The 15,099-nt window shown below is 46.3% G+C and overlaps 1 protein-coding gene and 1 long non-coding RNA gene across 2 annotated transcripts in view; one reads left to right on the top strand and one right to left on the bottom strand.

The window, feature by feature from the left end:
- CORO2B (coronin 2B) overlaps positions 1-15,099 on the top strand; it is a 94,285-nt gene that overhangs the window by 45,283 nt on the left and 33,903 nt on the right. The window lies entirely within an intron of this gene.
- Positions 4,004-6,021, bottom strand: LOC308463692. The gene is made up of 3 exons (XR_013979694.1): positions 5,714-6,021; positions 4,498-4,635; positions 4,004-4,186 (listed from the first exon to the last, which is right to left on the bottom strand). It is a non-coding gene; the product is annotated as an uncharacterized lncRNA (long non-coding RNA).

Below are 15,099 nucleotides of genomic sequence, written 5' to 3'. Positions count from 1 at the left end.
TCACTTCCCCTATCATAAAACATTGTGTGTGTGTGTGTGTGTGTGTGTGTGTGTGTGAGAGAGAGAGAGAGAGAGAGAGAGAGAGAGAGAGAGAGAGAATGGCTTTGTTGCCCCAGAGTGCCAAATCAGCTTTACAACCTAAATTTGCTGGAGACCAGGGTTCAAATCATTACTTGGCCATGAAACTCACTGAGTGACCTTTGGGGGGTTGTTGTGGGGATTCAAGAAAAAGGGGAAGAAAACCCTGTGCTCCACCTTTAGCATCTTGGAGAAAAAGGTGAGCTTTCAATGCAATAAATAAATAAATAAATAAATAAATAAATAAATAAATAGAGCCCTCTGCTGCACAGAGTTTTTGCCAGTGCAACTGCTGTTGTGCAACATTAAAGCTCACCCTTCCACTTGTGTTAGCAGACAGAGAATTCTGGATTAAGTTCATGTTCTGGAAGCACCCAACATCTTTGCCACGGCATTAGCAATCAGTTATCCACCTGGTCTTCCATTGTCTGTGACCAACAGCCATCACAATGTAATACACAAAAACAATACAGTCCAAGAGTTGGGGTCCTCCAGATGGCCTTTCTCTTCAGATTTCATCCTGTTTTACATGCACAAAGTTTCGGTGGCAGTTAGATCATATCCAGCCTTCAGAGAGTATTTGTTCCGATTTGTTTGCAGGGAGGTTATATGGCAACGAACATTTGTCCTGCATTCATTCTGATTTCCTTGCAGGTGTTTATGCCTTATCAATGGCCATTCATTCAACCTGCATTTTTTAAAACCATTTGCCTAGCCATAAAAATCTTAGGTGTGAACACCTTATTCCACTTGAAACCTGGAAACCAGAAGTTCCAATATGTGACTGAATCACTCCCACAGAACACAGAGTCTGGAGGTGACCTATGTTAAACATGTCACATTTCAGAAATGCAAATGGTCAAAACATGGAATTGTAAAGCTTTCCTCCCAATTTGTTTAGGGCTTAGAACAATCCTCCTGGCAGTCAACATGGATTTGCATAAAAAGCAGTCCATAACTTTCTCACTGCTGGTGTATGTGAAGCTACCCTACAGGCAGCAAACCAATCTACATTCATAGAGTCATAGAATTGTAGAGCTGGAAGGAACACAAAGGGTCAGCCAGTTCAAGCCCCTGCACTGCAGAAAGTAGCCAGCAGCCATCTAATTTTGAAATCAGCTGAATGTCCACCTAAATAATTCTGGGATGAATGCATTACTTTAAATCAGCCATGCTAGCTAGGGCCTGATGAGCATTCTAGTCCAGGGGTAGGCAACCTAAGGCCCGGGGGCCGGATCTGGCCCGATCGCCTTCTAAATCTGGCCCACGGACCGTCTGGGAATCAGTGTCTTTTTACATGAGTAGAATGTGTGCTTTTATTTAAAATGCATCTCTAGGTTATTTGTGGGGCTTGCTTGGTGTTTTTACATGAGTAGAATATGTGCTTTTATTTAAAATGCATCTATGGGTTATTTGTGGGCCATAGGAATTGGTTCATTTCCCCCCAAAAAATATAGTCCAGCCCACCACATGGTCTGAGGGACGGTGGACTGAAAAAGGTTGCTGACCCCTGTTCTAGTCCAATGCATCTGGAGGGCACCAGGTTGAAGAAGGCTGGTGTCCTCTGTCCCTGCAGCCCCTGCCTGCATGAACTTTTAATTCCACCTGAGACAGATTTGAAATTGGATTGTGCTAGCCCACCACTGTCCATAAAATCATACTGATGGGCTGCCAGACTCTGCCCCTAACCCCACCCATGTACAGGGAGTGGCCTTATGTGCATCTGTGAAATGGTGGAGGGAACAAGGTATTTGAACTCACTTGGAAAAGGGCCATAGTTCTGTGCAAAGTCCCAGATTCAATCATTGGTACTTCTAGGTAGGGCTAGGAATGTCTTGTGCCTCAAACCCCAAACAGCCATTGCCCGTCTGTGTAGATGGTACTGAGCTATTTGGAGCAACGGGTCTGACTTGGTATATATAATGCAGCTTCCTAGGTTTCTAGTTGCTGGAGCTAGATAAAATCAGGGGCGCACCTTGCTGCATTTGCATAATTAACAGGTGGGTTGGGAGAACAAAGAAGGATTGGATTAGTTTCTTTGCAATCAGCTGGAGTCTTTTGAAATGAACAGACCCCTAATTAATATGCTTCTATATTTAGCAGAAATAAATTGAGGTAGCCTAGAAACTACCGAGAGCAGCCGCTTCAGCTCAGGAGTCTAAAGTCCTTGCTGCGATATTCTGGCGAGCTTTTATTAAAATGTCTTTCTTCCCCCTCATCCAGTACATTGCCTTCTCTCGGGGGACATATGTTCCCCTGCTGGCAGATCAGAAATCTTAGCTACTTATGATAAAAACCTGCTTCCCTGTTCTTACTGGAAGCCAGAAAAACTCCCACTCAGCAGACTGCAAGGCAGCTATGGGGGGAAAAAGCCCCACATGAGAAGTTTGGGGGAGAAGATGCGAGCTGCAAGAGACCTACTGATTCCTTAACCTAGACACGGCCAGGATCAAGAGCGAGAAGAAGGGAGATTGGGAATCTACTGCAGTAGATTGCTGAGCATTTCAGTTTTCAGGCAGGATCCACTTTCATAGGCGGAAATTCAGGTTGCAGAATGTTAGGTGATTGGGAGGCTAAACGTTAGAATGTAAGAGAAGCCTGCTGGGTCAGGTCAAAGGGAGCCCAATTAGTCCAACATCCTGTTCTCACAGTGGCCAACCAAATTTGCCTGTGGGAAACCCACAAGCAGGATCTGAGCACAGCCCTGTTTAGGGAAGTTGTTAAAACTGATGTTTTAATGTATTTTTAACCTTCTGTTGGAAGCTGCCCAGAGTGGCTGGGGAAACCCAGTCGGATGGGCAGGGTAGAAATAATAAATTGTTGTTGGTTGTTGTTGGTGGTGGTGCTGGACCATAAAGAAGGCTGATCACCGAAGAATTGATGCTTTTGAATTATGGTGCTGGAGGAGACCATTGAGAGTCCCATGGACTGCAAGAAGATCAAACCTATCCATTCTTAAGGAAATCAGCCCTGAGTGCTCACTGGAAGGACAGATCCTGAAGCTGAGACTCCAATACTTTGGCCACCTCATGAGAAGAGAAGACTCCCTGGAAAAGACCCTGATGTTGGGAAAGATGGAGGGCACAAGGAGAAGGGGACGACAGAGGACAAGATGGTTGGATAGTGTTCTCGAAGCTACCAGCATGAGTTTGACCAAACTGCGGGAGGCAGTGGAAGACAGGAGTCCTAGCGTGCTCTGGTCCATGGGGTCACGAAGAGTTGGACACGACTAAATGACTAAACAACAACAACAACAACAAGGTTTCCGGCAACTGGTATTCAGAAGCATTCAGGAGGCAGAGCATAGCCATCATGGCCAATAGCCACTGAAAGTCTTTTCCATGAATCTGTGCAATCCTCTTTTGAAGCCATCCAAGTTGCTAGCCACCACTGCTTCCTGCAGAAGTGAGTTCCATAGTTTAACCCTGCAGAGATTTCCTGCAACAAACCTGACTCCCCCTCCCTCCAATTGGCATTTGGGAAAGTGATGCAAAACTGTGCAGCGAAGTGTGGAATGGCACTTGCTTTGATGCAACCTCATCTAACCTGCCCCGCAAGCAGACCAGAACGAATGCTGATGAAATAGTCGGTGTCATCTCATCTCCCTGCAAAGAAAGCACTGTGTGCATCCCCATTTACCAGCATCCATGGCGCTCCCACCACTGGTTTGGGAAGTGAATTAGCATTACATTAGCTGCAGTCCATATCTACCTTGTATCTATCCTGTCCTTTCTTATAAAATGCTCTGTTTTCATGTTTTCCCCACCCCGAAACCCCCCAGCTTTGATCTGAATTGAGGAAAAGAATGGCCTGTCTGCATGTTAGGTTAGTAAAGTGTACACAGCCCAATTCCGGTTGAATGCTCAGTGAGTCTCAACTGCCCAACAGCAGCAATAAGGAAACAAATTTGCTCACCTGTATTAGACTGCTGAAATTAGGGGCGAACAGGAGTGGAGTTCTGTCTTAAAGGGTATGAGCTCAGTTCAGTTCTGATCAGCAAAAGAGACTTCTCCTGTACAGAAAGTGCTAGGAGGCATCCCTGTTCTTTAATTCTATCTGTAAGCCTTTTTGCACCTGGCTCAGGGTTGTACCATCGTGGAGTGCTGGGCTAAAACAAAGCAGATCAGACAAGTGCTTCGGCTAAGAGCATGAGAAGACATTCGCTGTGAATTTCCCAAGGAGTAAAGGATGTATGAGAAGAAAATACTCTCCTGGGTTGTAACTGTTTAAGCCCAGAGGGATTTCATTAGAACACAAGAAGAGTCTGCAGGATTGGACCAGTGGCCCATCTCGTCCAGCATCCTGTTCTCATGGCGGTCAAGCAGGGACTTGTGGGAAACCAGGAAGCAGGATTCGAGCACAAGAGCCCTCTCTCCCCTCCTGTGGTTTCCAGCAACTGGTAGTCAGAAGCATTGTTACCTCCAACTTTGGAGATAGAGCGTTGGCATCCTGGCAAGTAGCCATTGATAACCCTCTCCTCCACGAATTTATCCAATCCTCTTCTAAAGCCAACTAGATTGGTGGTCATCCCTGCCACCTGAGATTTGGATCCTTTGCCTAGAATCAGATGGAAAAGACACCTCAGTGAAATTATCCAGTGGGAACTCAAGACACCATCTTCCCTAAGAGAAGGCTAAACAACCAGAAGTCACTGTTCTGTCTTCTGATGGTGGCACTGAAATTAGAGAGAGGCAGTGTACTCATTGAGATCTCGTAACTTGAGATTTCTGGCAGGGCAGCAAGGTGGGGGCAGCAGTGGCAGGGAAGTATAAGCAGGGTGCCCCCTCAAGCTCGGCAGTGCCCCCTCCATTTCCTAAGAATAAAGGCCCATTTCATTCCCCCCAATTAGCTCCCCCAATGAACCTCTTCCTTAGCTGCCGTCTTTAATTGGGTTGACTACAGATGGAGGGAAGTACAATCAGCGTTCTAATTGTGAGACGCAGCTTGATTCCGATTAATATTCCAAAAACAAGGTACATGAGCTGCAATCGGGAGTGACTCTCCTGTCTCTTTGCCACTGAATCTCAAATCCAGAGTCATTAATATAGCACTTTAGCATCTTTTGTTGTTAACCCCTTGTGGTCAGAACAGAGCATCCATCTTGATCATCAAGATGTCCCACATCTCTGGTTTAGGAGCATAATTTTTTTCCTAATCACCTGTTGGCTGAAATGCATTTTTTCACGCTTGCCAATATCATCTCCGGGGGGTTGATGTGGACTGGGTTAATGAAGGCGCTTGACTGGACACACTGAGCAAGCATCTTTGACTATTTGTACATGGAGACGACATCACACAATGCTCATGCAGATCTCCATAGGGATCCAAACACAAAAGAACCAAACTTGTCGGCCCTTCGCTTTAAAAGCAAACTATAGGTTCACTGTGCAATTTGTTGCCCCAATGCAGAGTTTGGTTCTAGGCTACATTCCCAGAAAGTGTACCATTTAGGGATTCTGGAGCAGTGCTTGTAAACACTTAGAACCGTAGTATTGTAGAGTTGGAAGGGATCCCAAGGGTCATCTAGTCCAACCCCCTGCAATGCAGGAATCTCAGCTAAAGCATCCATGACAATCCAGTATCCTGTTTTCACAGGCATCAGCCAGATGCCACAGATTTAGAGGGCTTCTCATACCTGGAGAAGAATGTTTCTTTTGATTCAGCCTTTGACCTTTCTATCTCCTCAGAAGTCACAGGACCAGAGGAGTCCATAATGCCAGCACCTTTCCAGTCTTAAGACATTATAGACACCAGCTCAGATGTCATAATAGATGCAGGTAATTCCTTTGTAGCAGGACAGCCAGTCAAAAGAGGCATGATAATAGCCGTCGATTGTACAAGTCCTTCCTTGATGTGTTTATTTGTTCGATGGCTTCATCAGGGTTGCCTTACATCCTGGACATTACCATGATTTCAAAGGCTGAAGTGACGTCCAGGGAGAATTTCTGAAAGGTGGCGCTTTGTCCTGTATCTTAGGCAAGTCAATTCAAAAATCATATTTCTGTAAAAATAAAAAGCCAAATAATTTCAGGTTTTCCTTAAAAAGACTCAGCAATTTTGGGGTCTTCCTAAAAAGAGCTCAACAACTTTCAAGGTGTCCTGGCGTAACTTTTTGAAATATGGCAACCCTAGCTTCATGCTTGAATTTTCATTTTGTGGTTAACACCAGGAAAGTCTAATGGTGGAAAGTGTTCTACTGGTGCCCAGCTGAGTCACTGGAGAAGAGATGGCTTTGCGTGCAGGCTATGTTCTTGGCTTGAGGCGAGCTAATTACGTTCCATCGTGGTGGGGGAAATAGGAGGGAGGGAAGGGCTGTTGCTGAGAGGCAGGTCAGCTGCTTTGCTTGCAGAAGGTCCCAGGACCAATCCCCAACAGCATCTCAGGGACTGAACCTGGGAGTGTCCCCTCCCTGAAATCCTGGGCAGCCACATGTCTAGTCAGCGTGGACATTACATAGCTAGATGAACTGGTGGTCTCTGTATAAATAAGCTGCCTCTGTTTCTGATGTGTATCCTATCAGCTTTAACATGCTTGCTGCTTGCCTCTGAACAAAACCTCCAGCCCCTCTTTTCAGAGACACGTTGGTTCACTGCTTGGCTCACGTGCCCTGAAGGTCTTAATTGCCCCACAAATTCAGATCCTGGAATCAGCATTTTGGAGCCATGGAGAGATTTGAAAGGATCCTGCAATTATCTATGTACTCTCTGTGGACTGTTTGACCTCTTCCATCCTGTTTTAATGTGTAGGCAGTGCTATTAATAACACACCCAGATGGGATTATATTTGCAGCAAGCTGAGTCAAATTTGGTGCAACGAAGAAGTCGTGTGCCCCCCTTCCAGTCTCGAACATTCCGTATCTCACTTTTAAAACAGTTTTTTTAAAAAAAATGCATTTTATAACCCACCTTTCTCCTCCAAGGAACTCAAGATAGCATACGTGGTTCTTCCCTTCCTCATTTAATCCCACAACGGCCCTGTGAGGTAGGCTACGCTGAGAGGCAGTGATTGGCCCAAAGTCACCCAGCAAGCTTCATGGCTGAGTGGGGATTTGAACCTCAGTCTAACACTCTAACCACTATGCCACACTAGCATGATACAAGCTGCTTTACGCATGGCATTCAAGCAGCAAGTGCTACTCTTGCCCTTCTGACTGCAAAAGCAAAGTGGAATATGTCAGTTGACCCCCATGTCAGAAGGCCAGACAAACCGAAACGAGTCTGTTAGCCGTGGTTACTGAATTGCGGGGGGGTCAGACTAGATGCCCCTTCAGCTCCCTTCCAAGTCCATGATTCTGTGAGTCATGTCACCGCTGAAAGGTGAGGCAGTTCTTCTTTAGTCTCACAGATAAGAAAAACAAAGTCTCAAAGCAGCTAACGTTCTCCTTTCCCTTCCTCCCCCACAACAAACACTCTGTGAGGTGAGTGGGGCTGAGAGACTTCAGAGAAGTGTGACTGGCCCAAGGTCACCCAGCAGCTGCATGTGGAGGAGCGGAGACGCGAACCCGGTTCCCCAGATTACGAGACCACCGCTCTTAACCACTACACCACACTGGCTCTCATGAATATGCAGCTGTCCTGAATGGGGATCGAACCTGCAACCTTTTCAGCACTACTCTCTAAGCAACAGAGCTATCCAGGCTGTCAAAGGCGAGAAGGACTGGGGAAATTAGGATATTTTGGGCAGTAGCATGCAAAGAGAAACAGGGTCTGCCTTGAGCATGTAGGCTGAATGACTGACAAGTGGGGATCCATTTGGATGATTGACGTCCGCCCACGCAAGCAGCTCAGCGCTAGGAGCTGGAGGCAGAGGGGCATTTTTTGACCACATTTTGTAGTGTGTAAAATGTGCCATCTGGGTAAGAGAGGAGGATTGCTTTAACTTCGCAAGGTATGGCTTGTCTGCGCCAAGTGATGTCAAAGATAATTTTGTGTGCGTCCAATGAGGGTTTCCATAGCAACATTTAGCATTTAGACGGATGGAGTGGGTACCCAGAATGGTTGTCATTATGGAAAGAAAGAGAAGAAGAAGAAAACCTGGCTGCTAAGTGAGAGCATTTTGTTTTTAACCGTTTTAGTCTCTTTCCCATACAAAGGGAGGGGGGAACCCTAACCTGTGGTCAATGTGGTGTACAAACCATCACTGAAGAAGCATAATGGTAATTAATGGGATCACGCGTTATGCTGCAAACCATGTATGGGAAGGTCAGCATGCCTTACAGGGGGTCACTAATGTCTTTGGCCCCAAGGTCACATTTGGAATTTGGGGAGTGGCCGTGGGCACCACCCTCTCCAATTCCTTCTCCAACACAGCACCCTCGCCAGCTCACGTTCTCTCGCAGACTCAAAGAGAGGAAGCACAATCCACCGACTCAGCTTCTCCAAGAAGCCTGGGTAGAAGTTAGAGCCAACAGAGTTTGCTTGATTTTACATGAGATTCTCCTCCTCCTCCTAAGAGGCGACATGATAGCCATCTTCAGATACACAGAAGCTTGTTTTCTGCTTCTCCAAAAGAGAAGATCCAAGCCAACAGATTCAAATGACAAGGAAAAAAGATTCCGACTAAACATTCGGAAGAATTTCCAGAGGGTGAAAGCTGCTCAGCGGTGGAATGGATGACCTCGGAAGGAGGTGGACTCTCCTTAGTCAGAGGTTTTTAGGTAGAGATTAGGTGGTCATCTGTCAAGGATTCTTTAGCTGTGATTCCTGCATTGCGGACGCAGGTGGCGCTGTGGGTTAAACCAAAGAACCTAGGGTGGTCGGCGGTTCAAATCCCCATGATGGAGTGAGCTCCCGTTGCTCGGTCCCTGCTCCTGCCAACCTAGCAGTTCGAAAGCGCGTCAAAGTGCAAGTAGATAAATACCTTCCGGCAGGAAGGTAAACGGCATTTCCTTGAGCTGCTCTGATTCGCCAGAAGTAGCTTAGTCATGCTGGCCACATGACCTGGAAGCTGTACGCCGGCTCCCTCGGCCAATAAAGCGAGATGAGCGCCGCAACCCCAGAGTCGGCCATGACTGGACCTAATGGTCAGGGGTCCCTTTACCTTTACCTTACCTGCATTGCAGGGGGTTGGACTAGATGACCCTCAGGGTCCCTTCCAATTCTATAGTTCTATGATCTGCCTGAGATGTCATGTGATCCAGAGCCTTGGGCCTCTGGCTGTGTCAGGCTGGCCAAGTGGGTTTCCGGGGGGGGGGGCAGGGATACCACTCCGTTGTGCTGGGATGGGCATGACCTTTCCCGTAGGGCGAGGAAGGCTCTTCCTCTGCTCTTCCTGCTGGAGCCATTCCTGTAATTTGACAAAGGCCAATTGTTCCCAGCACAGCTGCTGAAGAAATGAAGCTCTATCTCCTATCGCTGCTGTAGCTCCATAGAAAAAGAGGCTACAAGTTTAGAAGATGTTTTACATACACTGCTCCCCTCAATCACTAAATTCCAGGGGGGAAAATGATTTTAAAGCCTTTTTGAAAAGCTAAAGTGCTCTTCGTCAACTTGGTGCCTGCCAGATGTTTGGTGCTACAATTCCTATCAGCCCCAGATGGATGGGAGTTCCAGCCCAAAGCATCCAGGGGGATATTTTAAACTTGAAAGCAAAGTTCCAAATTTGAACTTCTCCAAATTTTGCAACAGAGTTCTCTAGCCAACCATGGTGTTTAAAGGTGTGTATATGTAAAGCACATAAGCAAGAAATGCATATATTCATGGAAATAGCATGCAAAGTTGCATTATATTAGGAGGCAATCCTTTGCCTTTGCAAAAAATGTGTGCATCCGTCCAAATTGCACAAAACATGCACATTGGGAGAAGTTTGCTGATGAATTTTCATCACACACAAACACCAACCCAGCTTGACATTCCAAGAGGAAGAACTGCACGTCCAGGAAAGCAAGAAATAAAAATGGTCTGAAATGCAGCAAGGGGTTGTGGCTAGTGAAGACACACCCTCTTTCCTTCTCGCGCTGTCTCTGTAGCGCCTGCACAATCAAAGGGCTTGTTCTGCACGAAATGGTCCAAAGCGATTCCTCCTGGGTGTGCCAAGGAAGTCAGCCTGATATGTTCCATGAGCTTCAGTTTCCGTCGCCTGCTGCCATTGGCCTCCTTCCGTTGCTGCTATGGCCCTAAGAGAATAGGAGAAGAGAAACAGAACATAGGAAGATCCCTGCTCGATCAGGCCTCTGGGGGCCATCCAGTCCAGCATCTTTTTCCCACAGTGCCGGCCGGGTGCCTCAATGGGGAGCCCATAAGCAGTGGTGGAGGAACCCTCTCTGGCACCCGGGGCGGGACGCCGAGGGGTGGGACGAACTGCCCGGTGATGCACATGTGACATCCATATGGACTGCGCATGTGCGGCAGCCCGTGCACTCCGTACAGGATGCCACACATGCACAGTCCGTACAGGCTGCTGCTCATGCACGCCATCCATATGGGCTGCCGCTTGCATGGTGACCGTACGGGCTGCTGCGCGAGTGGCAACCCATATGGACTGTGCATGTGTGGCATCCTGTACAGACTGTGCATGTGCGGCATCCCGTACAGACTGTGCATGTGCGGCATCCTGTATGGAGTGCACACACACGGCAGCCAGTGCGGACATCCGTATGGATGGCGCACGAGAGCGGCAGCCCCCACACTGACTGCACGCGCCCTCGGCCACTCTACAGCTGGGGGGAGGCAGGGGCCATGTTCCATGAGCTTCAGTTTCCATTGCCTGCTGTTTAGTCTGAATACCACACAATATTTTATTCATTTAGATATACATTTGTTCTCTTTACTTATTCTGTCTGAAAGCACGACCAGCATTTTTAAATGGGCACAAACTGCTTCAGAAACATTCCCCGGAATGGAATGATGTCGTAGACAGCAACCAATCTATGCTGTACACAGCCAACCTTGGCTGAAAATTTGCTGAGCTGCTGGACAGGAAAATTGGCTTCCAGGTGTAAAGATCCAAATTAGAAACAGAATTGTTAGAACCCAAGACTAAGAATTTGTCAAGAATGTATAACTTGCTGCTGAAATGGAATACACAAGATGAAACGGTAAAATCGGCTATGATTAAATGGGCACAGGACGTTGGACATAACATTATGTTTGCTGACTGGGAACAGTTATGGACCACAGGTATGAAATTTATGGCATGTAATGCCTTAAGAGAGAATATTATGAAAATGATATACAGGTGGTACATAACCCCAGTCAAGCTTGCAAAATCTATCACTTGCCCGATAACAAATGTTGGAAATGTAAAGAAACTGAAGGTACATTTTTTCACCTTTGGTGGACGTGCCCAAAGATTAAGGCTTTCTGGGAAATGATATATAATGAATTAAAAAAGGTATTTAAGTATACCTTCCCTAAGAAACCAGAGGCCTTTCTCCTGGGTATAGCCGGCCAAATGGTGTTAAAAAAGGATAGAACTTTCTTTATGTATGCAACAACAGCAGCAAGAATACTCATCGCAAAGTATTGGAAGACACAAGAACTTCCCACACTGGAGGAATGGCAGATGAAACTTATGGACTATATGGAATTGGCGGAAATGACTGGTAGAATCCGCGACCAGGGAGAAGAGTCGATGGAGGAAGACTGGAAGAAATTCAAAGACTATCTTCAGAAACATTGCAAAATTAAGGAATGTTAAAGGGATGTTGGACTGAAAGTAAGTGGTTTCCAGCTGCACAGGTTAAAGTTAATGATAGATTAAGATTAAAGATCAAGATTAAAGATGTTTAAAGAAATGGAAATTTGATATTAAAAAGGAAAATGTTAACGTTATATGATATTAAGATCAAGAATTAGGTTTAAAAAAGTTGAAGTTATATATTTTAACACTTTATTAAATTAAAGATTGGGATTAAAAAAGTGGAAAAGAAAATGCTGGACAAATAATGTGGATTGGAATACAAAAGAGGGAGGTATGAGGAAGTCCAGAAAATAAGTAATTTAAAATTGGAAATGGAAAAGAGAGTTTGTTTTTAATTGCTATGTTTTTTGTTTTTTATTGTTGAGTTTTGTATTGTTTTTTGTGTGTGTTGTTTTTTTTCCCTCTTTTGTTGTTTAAAACTTCAATAAAAATTATTTTTTTTAAAAAAAAAAAGAAAGAAAATTTGCTGAGCTGCTTTTCTCTACACTTGACAGGTTGGGGTCCTGCCCACTTGTCAGGGTTGTCCCATCCCGGGGGGAGCTAAAGGGCTGGTCATCTAGGCCAAGAAGCTTGCCTGATTGCCCCCATTTGCAGCCTGATGCAACAAACCCACTTTTGTTTTTTAAGGACTATCTGTGGTTCGGAAGGGGACAGGGAAATAAATGCACTGGAAAGTGTGGGGTGAAGGAATTATTAACAAGAAGATGGATCAGAATGAATGTCCAATATACACCTCTTCATAAGCTTTGTACAGGCAAACCAGGTTGGATACCCAGTAAACTAGCCTGGAGGATCCCTTTGTGTTTTCTTTGGCCCTGATTCTGCTGCTCTCTGCAAGGAGAAGCTTAGACTCCTCAGTCAACTACTTCCTCCTGTGTCCCTTTGCCAGGCTCTGCAGTAAAGCTTCCTTCCAAGGCAGTAGCAAGGCAGCTGCAGAGCATCTTGAGAAGCGGGAGGGAAGGAACAGATGGATGTAGGCTGCTGCTCTCCTTTCTGATGGACAGCAGTCATGAAAGATCAAAAAGGTCTCCCCCCTTTGCAGCTGCACTTGGAGCCCAGTGGATGTCTGGAAAATAATGTGCAGAATTTCAGGGCTGCTGGAAGCCAGGTGGCGATGGTTTGCTGCTTTCCGGCAAAGGTTCCCTCTGGCCCTACCGATCTGGTACTGCAGGAAAGAGGCTTGCAGGAGACTCTGGTGTTTGAATCAGGGATCAGAGCATCCAAATATACAATGCTGCAGTCTAAAAGCGGCGTACTAACTACAAGACAAATGATGAATGACTGCAGAGCATCTGCTTTGCATGCTGAAAGTGGGAGATCTCTGACTAAATCCCACTGCTAGTCAGCACAGAAACTACATGGTAGACAATGCTGAGCTGATGTACCAAAGGATCTATTCAGTAGAAGATCATTTCCTCTATCCTTAAGCAATCATAAGAACATAAGAAAAGTAGCCCATCTCGTCCAGCATCCTGTTCTCACAGTGGCCAACCAAACGTCTGTGCGAAACCCACAAGCAGAATGTGAGCGCAAGAGGTCTCTCCCCTCCTGAAGTTTCCAGCAACGGGTGTTGAAAAGCATTGCTGCATCTGATCATGGAAGCAGAGAATATAACCATCCTGGCTAGCAGCCATGGACAGCCCTCTCTTCCTTGCATTTATCTAATCTTCCTGTAAAGCCATTTAGGTTAGTGGCCATCGCTTCTTCCTCTGGGAGTGAGTTCCATCGTTTAGCCATGCGCTGCATAAAGAAGGACCCTGAAATCTCCCAGCATGCATCATCATCACTGGATGTCTGCAAGTTCTAGTATTAAATTAATAAGCAAACTTCAATACAAAGTGCTTGGTTTTCTCTCATGGGGCTTCCATTCATGGGTCATCATCTCTACCCCCTAATAAAATGGAATTAGCTTGTTAAGGGAGTGAGCAACAGAGGGGAAAGAAGGTCACGGAAATATTGCCAAATGTTTTCCTGCAACGATGCAGTCAAAGGAACTTGTTTAATCCTTTAAAAGCAAGCTGAATTCTGCACCAGGGAGCCAATGTCTCATGTCCACTGCACCCTTGGGGACCCGTGGTGTCCACACCGGCCTGTCCTTGTCATTCTGGAGTGACTCCCAAACCAAAACATCTCTGAGAGAAACGAGCATTTTCAAGAGGTTGGGGGCCCTCTTGGCCAGAGCTTGTATTTAGGTTGCTTGGCAGCAGACCTGACAGGCCACATGGTAGACAGGCTAATCTCTCGCCCCTTATCTCTGCTCCCCCATCTGCCAGGCATGTCCTCCTGTGTGACCTTGAATGCCTCATTTTAGGGGAAGGGAGTGGGAAGGGGTGCAGAGAATGAAAAGCGCAGACATGCTCAGCTAGCAACTGTTTTAGCCTTTGCTGGGCTCTGCTGCATTTTCCTGCACTAGAGCAGGCATAGGCAAACTCCAGCCCTCCAGATGTCTGGGACTACAATTCCCATCATCCCTGACCACTGGTCCTATTAGCTAGGGATGATGGGAATTGTAGTCCCAAACATCTGGAGGGCCGGAGTTTGCCTATGCCTGCACTAGAGTGAAAAATGAGGCCAGCCGTCAGCCTCTCTCTCTTTTCACCAGCAAGGCTGGAAACTGGCAGTAATGCTTCTGAACACCAGTTGCCGGAAGCTGCAGGAGGGGAGAGTTGCTGTTGCACTCAGGGCCTGCTTGCATGTTTCCCAATATCATGTCTGGTTGACCACTGTGAGAACGGGATGCTGGGCTAGACCTTAAGGCAGTCTCTTGTGATAGAAGAACCTCCATGCCCAGGGACACTCTACCTCTAAATACCAAATAATGGGGAACAACAATTGGGAGAGTGGATGTTGCGCTCAGGTCCTGCATCCAATCAGGGGCATCTGGCTGGCCACTGTGAGAAGATGCTGGACTAGTTGGTCCACTGGACTGATCTAGCTGCAAGGCTTTTCTGATCTGTGTAAGGCTTTTGCATTTCCCACATCTGTAAGCTGGTTGAAAAGGCTGCATTCCCATGCAGCTTAAGAAAGGCAATCGCACATTTCTTCTCTTCATTCCAGCTTACCTGGTTTCTTAGGCTTGCTGGTGAAACTCATGTTTGATTCTTTGTGACTAGGCTTGGATACCCAAGAGCAAAATCCAAGGGTGAAGGGATGGCGCTGATGCATTCCCAAGACCAGGCTCCCCCAAGATTTAGACAGCAGTGGGCCCCCACCATTTCCATGCATATGGTGGAAGGGAGGAACCAGCTATTTACTAATTTACTAACTGAAAGTTTAGCCCTTAATTCAGTTTTGTGGCTGCAAGCAGGTCAGGTTCCCTTTCCAGGCAGTTTATCACCTTTCTGGTGAGAGTGATAAATCCATGACTTTTGTGGTGACGAA

Source organism: Podarcis pityusensis, assembly GCF_964106645.2.
Source record: "Podarcis pityusensis genome assembly, chromosome: 14".
NCBI classification, from domain to species: Eukaryota; Metazoa; Chordata; class Lepidosauria; order Squamata; family Lacertidae; genus Podarcis; species Podarcis pityusensis.
The sequence above is the reverse complement of the archived record's forward strand: the minus strand, read 5'-3'. Positions and strand labels throughout refer to the sequence as shown.